We start from the raw sequence: 12,673 nt of genomic DNA, 5'->3' as shown, positions 1-12,673 counted from the left end.
AAGAACGCAGTTTCAGGCTGCTTTCTGCCTACCAGGAAGCTCAAGGATGTTTCTGGGCCTTTCAAAGTCTCTATGTTCCTCCATCGGAGCGCCCTGATGTTGGCAAGGAGTTCTTAATTTATTTTTATGTGATCAAACAGGTATTTTTTTTTTTGTGGGTTTATGGATTTTGTGACTAGAAAGTTTGTGTGATGCCGCCTCAGAAAGCTGATGAAAACCTTGTAGTTAAGAGCTGAAGAAATTATTAACGATCGTAATTTCCCACATTTTTTGCCTGGAGGACTCCTTTGTTCTCTTCTTTTTGTCTAAAATCTGCATTAAGTAAGAGCTTACGATTTATTTTTCATTACCAACCCCCTTGCCATAGCAGAGCAGGAGTTGCCTGGATGGGCTGTAGAAGGTGGGTTTATACAGTTTTATATGTTAGATGCTATGAGCCAGATTAATTTTGCTGTGTGAGTACTTTCTTGCTCTGCTTTCCCTGGTCTCTCCTTTGCCCACTTTGCATCGTGACCTTGACACTGCACGATGGTCTGTGTCATTCTGTTAGATCTGTTTTGGTAACTGAGGAAGACCAAGGTCATACTGATGTGTTTCCTCCACTAAAAACATCAGTGTCTTTATCAATTCAGCTTTATTTGTGTTAAAGTGAAGCCCCTTGATGGGAAAGGGCTGGGAAGGGGAGTGTTTTCTGCCTCTACATGAAGCCAGTAGGAGTGCCTTTTTCATCTATATTCATAGATATGCATATTTCGGGGAGAGGGTCAGGCATAGAAGAAGGTGTTGCTGGTGCCACATGGGACTTGGATGATCTTCCTCTCTTGTGAGCTTGCCCTGAGCCAGGATTTTATTCAAAAGCCCTGTTAATGAAGCCACATCAGGTGAAAATGTAGGTCCCAGTATTGGGGGGGGGGGGGGGGGGGGATTAAATTCAAAAGCCTGAGAGTGAAGTACTGGGAGTGGGATGACCTTGGTTATTGTGTTCCTGGAGCCTACAGAAGGGCAGATCCCCAACTGCTGAGAAGATCTGGTGGTGGTCAGCAGGAGCGTGCTGGTTCCATCCTGGGGACTTCTCTTTAAATAGTGGCAGAGGAGGCTAGGTAAGATTCGGCTGGATGTTGTAGGCTGTTTGGGAAGGACTGGACATTATCCTCCTCCTGTTGGCCTAAGGAGCAAATAGATCTGGCAAGTGGGAAATGCTTGGTTATGAGTTATTTCCAGTCCAACCGTATTATCCAAAAAGAAGTCTGCTGTTGGTTTTTATTCCCTGTCAAGCCCCCTGCTCTTCTTGGGCCCCAAGGAGTCTTCCCTCTTGCAGCCCCATTCCAGCCATGACCCCTCAGATCAGTGTCCTGTTTCTGTCCTCCACAAACATCTCATCCCTGTTAGGAAATCAGTTGTACATTGAGAAAATGTTCTCCTGGTGAGAGCAATTGAGAGTCGTCAGCTGGTGAAGGTGAGGCTTCACAGAAGGAGATTCTGGAGGTGAATTTGGTGTTGTGTTAGGGGAGCAGCACAGATGTGCTGCATGGCATGGCCAGGATGCCGTGTGTGTTTATCTAGTGCTATCCAACACGGATCCATCCCTTCCACTGCCCTTTGGGCAGCTTCCTGTAAGGAAAAGTGTGTAGGATCTGGTTTTCCTTTGGAGAGGGAAGTGTTCAGTGCAAGCAAAGATCACAGACCTGATTAAATCCAAGGGATGCCAAATGACATCAAACTTCCTCATCCTAATGTGGAAACATCAAGATAGAGACCCGAACCAAGTTACAGGAATTGCTGCATGCGATGCCACGTTGGGGAGAGGTTGTCCTTGTATTATCTGTGGCATGTCACCTCATTCATGCCCTGGTTTCCTCTTCCCTACCAGTCCCGTTCATGTTTTTAGTAGCAAATGAGTCCCACATATGTGACAGCTAGGATTCTAGCCTCCGTCTCTCTCAGGCTTCCTAGCTACCCATCACATTTGGTCTACCACCTCTTCCAAGGCTTGCTCTAGGAAGTTCTCACACTTCTCTTCCTCCAGCCTTTCTCAGCCTCTTCCCACCACCCTCCTCTCTCACTCAGCCTTCTTTCCTCTGACTTGATCGTTGCTCCAAAACTAACTGAGGTAGACCCACACCTTCTCTACGCAAGGATCATGTGGTCATTGCTACCCCAGCATTTGTTCCTTGCAAAACCAGTTAGTGCTCTCTCTTCCCCCCCACAAAACATTTCTCCCACCGCTTGGTGCTAAGCCCGGGTTAGCACCCAGCCTACAGTAAAGCCACAGGTAAGCCTGCAACCAGCTCGGAAGAAAGTCTTGCTGTCAGAAGATCCCCTGACATATTTGTGTTCACAAGCTTGTCAGCATTTGATGCTTTTTTCTTGCGGAAAACTGCTACTGTTTCTAACACCGCTTCAGATTCTCCGAGCCTAGCTGTGAACAAGCCTAGCATCAGTGCTAAAACGCCGGATGCCACGGAGACCCATTCTGGGTGAGTCTACGCTAGAAACTGTCACTACGTTGGCATTGGGTATGGTAGAGTTAGGAAGCCAAAGAGAGAACCTCTTTTATATAAACTGTAAGTTTTTCATAAAAGCCTTTCTAATTTGTACCAAAGAGACTCTAGCACACCCTTGGGACTGGTAAAAATAATAATAGCTTAAGTGGTAGAAGACTGTGAATTTGAAACAGAAGGTTATGAGATTTAGAAGTATTACAAAAACGTCAACATTGTATATCAATAAATGTAATTTAGATATACAAAGGAGATAGCAAAGATTTCCACAAAGAACTGTCAAGTCTTACCTCGTCAGATCTTTTTTGAAATAAAGCAGATGTCTTCATCCAATTGGTCCAGAGAAACTGGCCTTCACATCAAAAAGTATGTTATTTAAAATCACAAATGGATTACTCCTTTCAAAAATTACATGGCTTGCTATTTTTCAATCTTTTCTTTTTTTTTTTTTAATTCTGAGATGAAACACACATGTTTATATTGGCTGGTTTAGCCTAGAAATGCAGTGTTCCCCAAAGCTAGCAATCCAGAGCCGATGGAGCCATGACTGCTGGACCTGTAATAGGAGATGAAGGCAAATGGCACACATTAGAGCTGTATCTGTTCACCGTTTGAAATATGCCTTTGTAATAAGCAATTTAATTGTTACTATTCCATACCATAACAAATGGCTACTGCCCCTTTCCAAATCCTCTAATCAATGCTCAGATGGTGCGCTTTATCAAGCCTTGATCCGACGCGGGCTCCGCAGAGGAAATTGCTGGTTTAAGGCTGTGTTACTATAGGATATTACATCTGAGCCTTCTGATCTTTCTCCTCGCTTAAATCTGCGACTGCTGGGACGCATCTAAGAAAAAACACTCGGGTTTTCCTTCCCCTGGTTATTGCTGTCACATAATATTAACAGTCTCGAGGTTGCAAATCACTGAAATCCCAGGTCACCTGGAAACTAAGCCCCTTATGTGGAGGTCCCGTAGCTGGATCAGGGCCTCGTTTCCAATAACTTAAGAAGTGAGCAGAAAAAGACAGTTCCATATGTCCTCCTTATGACCGCTCCTGCTTTGATATAAATTCCTCGGATTTACCCTTTTCAAAGCCAGGGCTTCAGTTCTTTACCCTGGGCTCGCCCTACCTTATCTGAGTTGCCTAAAAGTTCAAGTTTAGCCCAAAACTATGCGGGAAGACTCTGGTCCCTGGCTCCCAATAGCTACTGACCTCTCTTCCCCGCCGGCACCTTTGCAGGCACAGCTTTGGTGGGCAGAGAGAAACACTTGGCCTTCAGGAACGCTGGAGCCGAGGGGCTTCGCTCCACTGGCTTCCCACCCTGCAGCTCTATTTGCCGGGCGGGCTTGGGGAGCAGAGTGTGGCTGCACGAGGGCTGCGCTGGGTTTGGCGCTGCGCTGGGTTTGGCGCTGCACTTTGCACCGGCCGCCGAGGAACCGCTGCTGGGCGGCAGCGCATTCACGGGGACGCCTGTGTGCATCAGGCACGAGGACACGCTGGTCACCCTGCTGCTAAATCTACACTGCAATCTGGCTGATTTTCCATTTTTTGTTTTTCTTCAATAACGTTTCATTTTTTTCTTTTTTTTCTGCTTAGCTCAGAATTGCTGCTTACGGCAGCCTGCGTCGCCTGTGCAGCTGTGACCGGAGAGACGTGGCGTGTTCCTGCACCAGAACTCAAGCTGCCCTAGGAAGGAGGGCAGAGCTGAGGCCTCCTCAAGACCCTGGGCTTCTTAATGCTAATAACGAAGCACCATCAGTCTATACACGTAGTGCCTCGGAGGTGTGGAAGCTGCAGGCCTGAGGAAGGGCAGGATGAGCGCTCCTTGCAAGGACCCGGGGCTGGCGGCTCCAGGGGTGGTTCCGGAGGGCAGACGGGCTGGCGTGCCAATCCCACCGGCTGACGGAGGAGAGGCACCGCAGCCCGCAACGCTTCCCTCGTAACGAGCGATGGGCTGGCGTGCCAATCCCACCAGCTGACAGAGGAGAGGCACCGCAGCCCGCAACGCTTCCCTCGTAACGAGCGATGGTGCTTCGCGTGCTGACCGCGTGCGAGCCCATGGCCATCGGTCCTGCGAGCCCCCGCTCTGCGAGAAGGGGTTAGCGAGGAGGAGGTGGGACGTCGGTCGATTCCCTTGGGGCACTGTCGGAGCTCAGCACCACGCAGCCGCTCGCTCGCCGCCCCTGCAGTGATGGGGGAGAGAATCAGAGGAGTGAGAGTGAGAAACACTCCTGGGCTGAGATAAGAACAGTTTAATAATTGAAATGAAGTAAAATAGTAATGATAATAACAACAATATAATAATAACAATATCCAAAGCAAGTGATGCCCAATGCAATTGCTCCCCACCCGCCGACCGATGCCCAGCCAGTTCCCGAGCAGCGATCACTGCTCCCCGGCCAACCCCCCCAGTTTCCATACTGCCCATGACGCCGTATGGTATGGAATAGCCCTTGGGGCAGTTGGGATCAACTCTTCTGGCTGTGCCCCCTCCCAGCTTCTTGTGCCCCTGGCAGAGCATGGGAAGCTGAAAAGTCCTTGACTGGCATGAGCAGCACTGAGCAACAACTAAACCATCAGCGTGTTATCAACATTCTTCTCATCCTAAATCCAAACCACAGCACTGTGCCTGCTACTAGGAAGAAAATTAACTCTATCCCAGCCGAACCCAGGACAGGCACCCCAAAGCCACTGCGTCCCGGAGCAAAGCTCGGTAAGAGCCGTGTCACAGCTGCTGTCCTGATGGACGCCTAGGAACACCCTGAGGAACTGCAGCGGTGCAAGAAAAGTCTGGCTTTCCTTCGAGGCGCAGAAAGCAGGTAGGCTTACTCAGGTGAGTACCAAACCTTCAGGTACGTTGAGCTATAGGATGGGGCTGTCAGGCCAGGAGAGCGGAGTACAGCGGGGCTGGCAAGAGCCTTGCACAGGCTGGCCCGTATCGGTGGAGAGACGTGAGCACAGGGTAGTGCCTGAGCTCATGTTCTTCGCGGAAATTGAGCTTATATAATTTAGAATTAACTCCACCGACACAGTGCTGTATTTTGTGCGTGGACTCGTCCCTGCAGAGCAAGTTGTATTCCTGGTTTCGTGGCCGTAGCATCTCCAGCCAGAGAGGAGGTGTCCCTGCCCTCGGCTTGTGGCGTGTGTGCGTATTTCAGCCTCTCCGGCTTCTGCTTCTCTTGCTTTAGAGATTTAAATTCTGTGGATAATAATTTAATCAGGATTGCCTCTCCAAAGAGGTAATTTGTGCCGTGCATTAGCAGAGACAAATATCAAATGACCGAAATCACTTGCAGATGGTGCGGGGCCACAGCTTGAGTCCCGCTATGGGCACGGCATGCTGCAAGACCCATCTGCTTCTGCTTTGAAGGCAGTCGCCGCGTTGGGTTTAGGTGGGAAGGGGCATGCTTTGGGGGTCTCCCACCCGGACGGAGGGAGCGTGGCTCTGCAGGACGGCTTCTTTCCCCCCGAGGAGCACCTGGGGAGAGGGGAGCAGCAAAGCCGGAGCCGTGCTCCCCGGTGGAGAGATCAGGCAAACGTCTGCGCCCGAAATGCTGGGGCCTGGGGAAGCTCCTGCCGTCCTCTGGCAACGGGCAGAGCAGAGGAGCACCCTCCTCTCGGGCCTCCGGTCAAGCGAAGCATTAGCCGAAGGGCGCAGCTCCCTCCTCCTCCTCCTCCCTGTTGTCACACGGGCTGCTGGTGACTGAGCATTACCGGTACAAGCCGGGGGCAAAACAGACTCTGGGCTGTCTGAAAGGCTGTCTTTCGTATAAGACATATATTCCTTGAGGCAAAGGCCATATCCTCTTTCATTGGCAACAGCGAATCCCGAAACTGGCGCTCCAGGACAATAACTTGGAAGGCTCCTCCGCTGCCCGAGAAACCTGGGCTGTGGGGAGCCGAAGGGTTGGGGGCGATGAGGCAGCGAGTACCGGGGAGGTTGTATAACGTGGTGTGGAATATCATTGTTCCAGCCAGGATGAGTAAGAGCACAGCTGACGCTGGTCACCGACTGCACTTCCATGTGTCTGAGGGAGGGGGAGGCTGAGAGACGGTTGCACAGTTGAAAATAAAGACAATAAGTCTATAAAAGTTTAAGAACTGAATAGATTCCTGACATTTGCTTTTCATTATCACCAAATAACATATAAATAAACATACAACAGAACCAAGAGCAACATCCTAGTTACCCTCCCTAGAAGAAGCTGTGTTTAGGCTTAACGTAGCCTTCTTTGGCCAAACCTCCTCCTCGTATGCTCTGCAATGAAATGAAATAGCAAAGCTGGCTAAGCAACAAGGCCGCCATCTTCCTTTAAAACAGAAAGCAAAGCAAAGGCTTGTCTATATGGGAAAGCTAGATGTCAACGTGCTGCTAATTCTTAGAAGTCAGCAGCACAGGGGGAAGAACATGTGACAATAAGCACGGTGGGAGTCAATAGACCCATTTTTTTTTTTCTGTCTGTAAAAAGGACACAAGCATATGTAATGCTTTTTGTTTTTATTAGGGCTTGTTGACAATTATTAGTGCACCTCAAAGGAAAACATGTCTGTCAATACGTAGTGGTAGCTTTTGCTTTTCCTTTTTTCTGTCAATACGTAGTGGTAGGTTTTGCTTTTCCTTTTTTCTGTCAATACGTAGCGGTAGGTTTTGCTTTTCCTTTTTTCATGTTTAATGATGTAAAATGGACCCTCGAGCGATGCTGTGCACGCTGCGCTCTGTAAACGCTGCCTAGTGCGTATGAGGAGGAAAAAAAAAATAATTCAGGCTTAAAATGCAGTGGCTGTTCAGCTGACACTGGGATATCGAGTGTTTTCTAATCATCCTCCGTCTCGCACATCTCGCCGAAGCCTGTTACGGTGCCTGATGGTCAAGTGGGGGGAATGGGATGATCCCGGTGCAGGAGCGTTTGAGGAGAGGGATGAGAAGAATCTCGGCAGGCATCATTTTAAATGACAGCTGTAAGAATTCATGGGGTAAGATGGGAGGGACAGCCGAATGAGCAGAGAGTGAGTGGCCTGAGAGAGGGAAAATCTCAGAAGAGTCGCAGACAGAGCCAGGAAAGAGGCATCCCACGAGTGCGATTGCTTAGCGCGTGTTGCTCTTGCAATGTGAACGTATCTTTCAAGCCGTGCCCCTGTAGAAGCGGCCAGACACAAATAACTACCTTTACTGCACAGGCAGAGCTCGTAGTTAATGAAAGACAATCTTAAGCAAACCAGACCATATGAAACATCTCGGCTCTCGCTGAGGAACGGTACTGGTAATTGCAGCGATGTATGGAGGCTTTGTAGGAGTCGGGATCCTTTGCCCTAAGGGCTTATAAACGTATCTGAGGACATGCTGTCAGTACGCCATGACTTCAGGTTTCAGGAGACTTTATTGCATTAACGTTGTTGCTAACATCACCAAGAGAGTGAGAGAGATGGCTTTCCTGCAATTTAGTGGAGCTTTCCTCAAAGGAAAGTCATGAATTCCAAAGCTTTTAGGTCACACATGTTAAAACCTACTCCATAGCTGCTGCAAATATTACAGCTGTTGCCAAAATGTAAATGGGAAATGGGCTAAAAATCTTCTTTACAACATCCTTCGAAGAGATTCACCGATCCCTTCAATATGCATAGCAGCTGGCACTTGGAGCTGCCATAAAGCGCCCTGTGTTATGCTGAGAGAGTTTTACCCATCCCAAAAGAAAAGGAGCTCTTCTAAAGTGACGAGGCTGCCATAGCAAGTTCCCCTCCCACCTTTGGTTAAATCCTGCTTGCATGGGAAGGCTGCCTTGCGCTGTCGTGCTGGAAAAACCAGCAAGTTGAGGCATCAAGAGAAAAAGTCCCCTGGCCTCTGTGGGTTCTTCTCTTCAGCCTCTGCCCACCCTCCAGAGGACTCCGTCGCGCTGGAGGGAACAATACCTTTATTTTTGGAATATTTCCTTTTTTCCTAGATTTCTGTCCATTGTTCGTGAGCAAGAAAAGCAAGGGCAGCTGGACCCAATAAACTCCAGCAGCTATAAAGAGGCAAGATTTGGGTGGGGGGACCTCTTTCTTGTGAAAGAAGTAATGTTATTTTCTGATTAGTAAGAACTGTTCTTTATTTTCCTATTGTGGACCCTGCCTTTGATCAGCCCATCCGAAGCGTTATGAATCTGTGTCATTTCTGCAGCTGTTAGGAGCACGAGGCTTCTCTGTCTCCTGGCTCCTGCCCCTCCTGGACCGGGACTCCTTGGAGCGGTGAGGCTGGGCTGCAGAAGGCAACTCAAACCTTTGAGGTTCTTCATCCATATAAGGAAGTTTATCAGGTACGACATAGTAAAAGGGGACAAAACTTGCAAAATAAAGGGCACCGGTTGCGTTCAGCAGAGAAAGAGGAGTCCTGGTCCAGGAAGGAAACATCTGTGGCAGGGAGGGCTCTCCACCGTGCGCTCCCACCGAAGCCCGAAGCTGGCAGCAACGCTTAGCGCGAGAGAAATTAAAATAAAATACCGGAGAAACAGCGTAAAACGCCTCCGTTTGTGGGGCTTGACCGGTGCCACACGGTCAATGCGTGAGGACCTCTCTCAGGCCTGGGATGACACGTATTAATTGTAACATATATTAATTATGTCTTCAGATGGAATTTCTTTTTTAATTGGTGGGACGCCGTGCGACGATCCACTCTAGGAGGCAGACGTACCTCGTCTCGAGGATTTGGCAAACGTCCCTGATGAGATCCGAGCAGAAGCGGTGAGCTCGCTTCTTAGGAACAGTTAATATTAATGACCAATTGACCCAGCCGCGCAGCTTGGACCCACGACGTTCGCAATACGGGCCTGTCTTGAAGACCCTGTGAACATACACGGTACAAAGTATTTCGGGGGCTTCTGGGCTTACCTGACCTCTAACATTTACCTTAAAAGTAGCAGAAATCACTCTTGGAAATGGAACTAGGCTATTGCAAGTCTGAGTAGGTCAATGTACGATTGTTTTTGAATAATTTGGATCTCGATCTTTAAAATCAGTAACAACCCTAAGCATTCAAATAATTACAAATTGTCCTAAAATAATTACAGAATTTTGTCCAGAGGGTTCATTTGTTTTTATTTGCTTTTTGCTCTTGAGTTGTTAGGGTTAGCAGTGGTAATGCTTCCATTTTTTTCTTCGCAAATATTAGGGAAACATTTCTTAAATGAAAACAGAGACTCTCATATAATTTCTTGACTATTACACAGAACTTAAGGAAAAAAACCCTATTGCAGGAAAATAAGGCTAGCAAGGACTACGAAGAGGTCATCTAGTTCATCCTCCTCCCCAAAGGCAGGATAAACAGCAAGTATAGTATTCTTTATAGCTGTAATCTATGAAATATTGAGTGACAAAGACCCCACAAATTCCCAGGCAATCTGTTCCAGGACTTGGAAGGCTTTCTCCTGGAAAGGACAGCCTCGTGTAAAACTCGCCCTGCCCACGGGATGACGGAGCCCGGGAACACAGACCTGCAGGGGAGCAGCCAAGTCCCCAGGTCCAGCCCGGACAGCACAAGGTGCTTCCAGGTGGGCTCACGGGGCACGTCCCGGGCGCCACGGGGCACGTCCCGGGCACCACGGGGCACGTCCCGGGCACCACGGGGCACATCCCGGGCACCACGGGGCACGTTCCGGGCACCATGCGGCACGTCCCGGGCACCACGGGGCACGCAAGACCTTCCCATGGCACGGCTCTAATGTCCCAGGGAAGCTTGGCTGCCATCGCTCACCCAGAACTCCTGAGCCCGGGGGATTTGCTAGGTGACGGTCCTCGCCGCGGCTACCCTTCCCACAGATCTGACGCTACGTGGAACGTTCCCTCTCGGGGCTTGCTTCTCCAGCGCCGAGGATCTGCTCTGCATTACCCGATGCGCTAGGACCAGCTGGAAGTGCTCCTCAGCAGTGCCACCTAGCCACTCCTGCCTCACCCTCTGCAGCCTCCGCCGCTCCTTCCTGCTTGCGTTAAGACCTTTTGCGCTCTTCTTTTTTTTTTTAATGCTGTCAAAGTGTATCCTATTTTTCTCCAGGCCACCCCTCCAATTTGTTAAGATAACTTCTAACACGCAGTCGAACTTCCTTGCAGCTGTGTCATGTAGGCATCATACAGGAACTTACTCATCTTGCTCCCTATTTCATTATCGAGTGAAAACGCTGATTGGTAATAGAACCAGCGAAGGCTTGGCAGAGCTCCTTTTGATGTGCTGCTTCCTTGACTAAACCATCGCTAAACCGCTCCCCGCGGTGCAGATGCTCATGGAAGGAGGCTCCCCCGCTCAGCCGCCGATTCCTGCCTTCCTCCCGCGCCGGCTCTTGCAAGCGCCGGGCGCTGGTGGGACCGTACGGTGACTCAGAGGAGCGAACCGCTCAGCAGCAGGAATCTCAGGGCATGGCTGGAAATCAAGATAAGGCCAATGCCAGCTTTGCTGGACCCAGTCACCAGGGAGGTCACCACATTGGCCTGGCACGGTCACCCTCAGCAGATCCCGTTAGCTCTCCACCCTTCCATCCCGCCCTCCGGGCGCTAACGAACACCTTGGTTATTTGCAATGTTTTGGGGATATTTAGCCAAGCCGTGTGGCCTCTATAATCTTATAATTTTGTAATTATAATTTTGTAATTATAATTTTATAACTATAATTTTATAATTATAATTTTATTTGTCCTCACCCGGTCTTTTAAGCTCTCCCTGACTCCACGAATTCCCAGTGATAACCCCTAATGACTTCTAATCTTTGTTAGGCCCAGCTAACTTGCAAAAATCCTAATGTTTCTACCTCTACCCCACCTTCCCTTCCCTACTCTTACCTGTCGCTGGTGTTAGCAGTTGCCTGCCTGAAACGTGAACGTTTTTTTTTCTTTTTTTAAATATGATTTCTCACTAAAATAGTCCCAACCCTTCTGTTCGCTTCCACTTCTGCTGTCCGTGTTCCTCCTCGCTGCGAAGAACCACCTGGTTTTCCTCTCCTTGTTTACTGACACGCTCGTTGATGTTGCCTTATGGCCGCTTGCTGCCCGTCCTCGCGCGCCCCGCGGCCGGAGCCTTGCTCCTTCCAGCTCCGTCCCCACATGCTCACGCTATTCTTTTACGCTCGGTATTCGGGACGGGTCTGATTTATACTTTCTGCGTGTGTTCCTTATTGTGTTCGAGGTGACCAAGCTGATCTCATGCTATTCTTTCTACCTCGCTTCTGCATTGGGATGGTCTGCAGATGTGCCATTACTGTAATTCCAATAAGGAACCGGCAACTCCCCGGATGCCTTCCCCCGCCCTTCGTTCTCTGAGGGATGTATACCCAAACTCATGGTTTATTCAAGCCTGCTTTCTTGAAGTTCACAGCCTTCCCCCTCAAAACCCACACTTCTTCCCGGTTAACTTTTGCCCGAGCTGCTTTCCACCTTCAGTGTGTTTCTAGCAGTCGGAATGAAACCTTAGAATAGATAGGACGAGAGGAAATGGGCTCAAGCTGTGCCAGGGGAGGTTTAGGTTGGAAATTAGGAAAAATTTCTTTACGGAAAGGGTTGTCAAGAATTGGAACAGGCTGCCCAGAGAGGTGGGGGAGTCCCCATCCCTGGAAGTGTTCAAAAAACGGGCAGAGGTGGCACTTTGGGACATGGTTCAGTCTGGTCTACCCTTGATTGGTTTAGTGTGGACTTGGCAGTGTAGGTTAATGGTTGGACTGGATGATCTTAAAGGGCTTTGCCAACCTAAACGATTCTATGATTCTAAAAGCTGGAGAAGGCAACTACTGATGCCCCAAAAAGTTCCAAAAAACCTGCTGAGCACCCAGCACTCGGCTGCCCTCGCCTTCCAAGCGGTGACTGCGGAACCGAAGCCCGCCGCTGAGCCCTGGGCTTTGCGCGTCTTTGTTGCCCGCTCTCAAAAATCCTGCTCTGATTTCTCATCGCAGAAAATCCTCCGCGCGCGCAGCCGCCTGGCAGCGAAACTCATTTTGAGAGACTATTTGCCTACCGTGACCGCACTCTCAGGTGTTTACGGTCCCGGGGGGGCTGCAGCAAACTGCCCTTCCTACGAGACGAGCTCTCGGTTTCCACCCTTGTCTAGCTCGCTTCCAACGCTAGTGATGTATAACCTGCGCCGAGCGACCGCCCAGCCCGTTATTTTCGGCTTCGGTCTGTAACCTTTCGCTCTATTTGCTTAAAGCAAAGAGCAAA

This window comes from Pelecanus crispus, chromosome 13, assembly GCF_030463565.1.
Source record: "Pelecanus crispus isolate bPelCri1 chromosome 13, bPelCri1.pri, whole genome shotgun sequence".
In the NCBI taxonomy this organism is placed as follows: Eukaryota; Metazoa; Chordata; class Aves; order Pelecaniformes; family Pelecanidae; genus Pelecanus; species Pelecanus crispus.
This window is presented reverse-complemented; position numbering follows the sequence as displayed.